The sequence below is a fragment of the Conger conger genome, chromosome 9 (assembly GCF_963514075.1).
Source record: "Conger conger chromosome 9, fConCon1.1, whole genome shotgun sequence".
NCBI lineage: Eukaryota > Metazoa > Chordata > Actinopteri > Anguilliformes > Congridae > Conger > Conger conger.
The window spans coordinates 61,232,121-61,234,620 of record NC_083768.1 but is presented as its reverse complement, the minus strand read 5'-3'; the positions used below and the strand labels follow the sequence as shown (position 1 = coordinate 61,234,620).

The window sequence follows — 2,500 nt, the reverse complement described above, 5'->3', positions numbered from 1 at the left end:
TGGGAAACTTCCTTGATGAGCTAGACACCCTTCTCAGCTCCTTCCCTGAGGATGGCACCCCACTGACCCTCCTTGGAGACTTCAACATCCACCTTGAAGCCTCCCAGGCTGCTGCCTTCCTACCGCTAATCCACTCCTTCAGCCTCTCCCTGCAACACTCTCCTCCAACCCAGAAGGCGGGCAATGTCCTAGACCTTGTCTTTGTGAGGAACTGCTCATGCTCCGATTTCACGGTTACCCCTCTGCATACATCTGATCACCACTTGATCTCATTCTCCCTCCCTCTTCCTCCCCATCCTCCTCCCCCTCCTCCCACCCACACTTCCTCAGCCCGCCGTAACCTCCACTCCCTCTCACCCTCTTCCTTTGCCAGCACTGTCACCGCCTCACTCCCCCCTCTCGAATCCTTCTCCAAACTCCTCGCTGACTCTGCATCTGCCACCCTCCTTTCATCTATCTCCTCTGCCTTTGACTTTCTCTATCCCCCTGTCTCAAAGCCACCTCGCACATCCCCTCCCAGTCCTTGGATATCTGACACCCTCCGTACCTCCAGGACCAGCCTCCGCACAGCGGAGAGGAAATGGGGAAAATCCAGAGACCCTTCACACCTCACAATTTGCCAGTCTCTCCTGGCGGCATTCTCTTCTGCTGTCACTGCCGCCAAAGCTAAATACTATCAGACACAAATTCAGAACTCCGCTTCTAACCCCCGGAAACTGTTCTCCATTTTCTCCTCTGTCCTCAACGCACCGCCTCCTCCACCTCAGTCCTCCTTCACTGCTGATGACTTTGCTGACTTATTCGATGAGAAGGTCACAGTCATCCGCAGATCCTTTACAACCACCGCCCCCCTTACTGTGCCCTTCCCCCCCTCTAGGCCCATCCCTTCCTTTTCCACTTTCTCCCCCCTTACAGACTCTGTTGTTTCTCAACTCCTGCTCTCCCACCGCCCTACAACCTGTGCCCTTGACCCTATCCCCTCTTCTCTTCTCCAGACTATCACACCAGACATTCTCCCATTTGTCACCTCCCTTGTCAACTCCTCCCTGTCTTCCGGCTGTTTTCCAGCATCCTTCAAGAGGGCCCACATCACTCCGCTGCTAAAAAAGCCTACCCTGGATCCCTCCATCATCCTGAACTACCGCCCGGTATCTCTTCTTCCTTTTCTTTCTAAACCATAGAACGAGCTGCTTCTACTCAACTTTCTTCTTCCTTTTCTAACAACAACCTGCTAGACCCCCATCAGCCTGGCTTCAGATCGGGCCACTTGACAGAGACCACGCTCCTCTCCGTCAGTGAGTCACTCCATGCCGCACGAGCAGCCTCCCTCTCCTCTGTCCTCATTCTTCTCGATCTCTCTGCTGCCTTCGACACTGTGGATCACTTCGTCCTCCTGTCCGCCCTGTCAGCAACGGGCATCTGTGGCACAGCCCTGGACTGGATTGAGTCCTACCTCTTTGGTCGCTCCTTCCAGGTTGCCTGGGCTGGTACGGTATCGACACCTCGGCCCCTTGCCACAGGAGTTCCCCAGGGCTCAGTCCTAGGCCCGTTTCTTTTTTCTCTTTACACTCGTTCCCTTGGCCCTGTGATCACTGCACATGGGCTATCCTACCACTGCTATGCGGATGATACCCAACTCTTCATCTCGTTCCCACCATCTGATCTTCAGGTTTCTGCCCGTATCTCTGCTTGCCTGAGTGACATCCAGAGTTGGATGGAGAACCACTATCTAAAGCTCAACCCAGGCAAGACTGAAATGATATTCATCCCTGCTAATACCTCTCCCCACCTGGATCTCTCCATTTCCCTCGGGGATACCACACTGACGGCATCACCCAGTGCAAGGAACCTCGGCGTGGTGATGGACAGCAGACTGTCCCTTTCCGAGAACATTGCGGCGGTGACCCGGTCATGCAGGTTCTTCCTATACAACATACGGAGAATCCGCCCCTTTCTCACCCCCTACTCGACCCAGCTCCTGGTCCAAGCGATGGTTCTGTCCCGCCTGGACTTACTGCAATTCCCTCTTGGCTGGCCTCCCAGCTTCCGCCATCAGACCCCTCCAACTTATCCAGAATGCAGCAGCTTGTCTGGTCTTCAACCTTCCCAAATACTCACACGTCACCCCCCTGCTTACTTCCCTCCACTGGCTGCCTGTCATGGCTCGCATCAAATTCAAAACATTGGTGCTAGCCTTCCAAGCAGTTAAAGGGTCTTCCCCAGCTTATCTGCAAAAAATCATCAGACCCTACACCCCTGCCAGACCTCTTCGTTCAGCCTCCACAGGCCGCTTGGCACCTCCCCCTCTCTGAACCTCCACCTCACGCTCACGACTACTGTCTGTTCTGGCTCCACGGTGGTGGAACGAACTCCCCGTTGAGGTCAGAACTCTCCAATCTCTCCCCACCTTCAAGCGCAAACTGATCTCCCCGTCCCTCCCTACCTCCCTGTGATCCTTAATTGTCTTTGTGATTTACTTTGTGTTTCGGTATTTTTAGTT

At 54.4% G+C, this 2,500-nt stretch overlaps 1 protein-coding gene across 1 annotated transcript in view; it reads left to right on the top strand.

Annotated features, from left to right (window-relative positions):
* The window catches only part of wu:fc38h03 (acetylcholinesterase collagenic tail peptide), a 17,263-nt gene that overhangs the window by 4,345 nt on the left and 10,418 nt on the right, over positions 1–2,500 (top strand). The gene's annotated exons all lie outside the window — the stretch shown is intronic.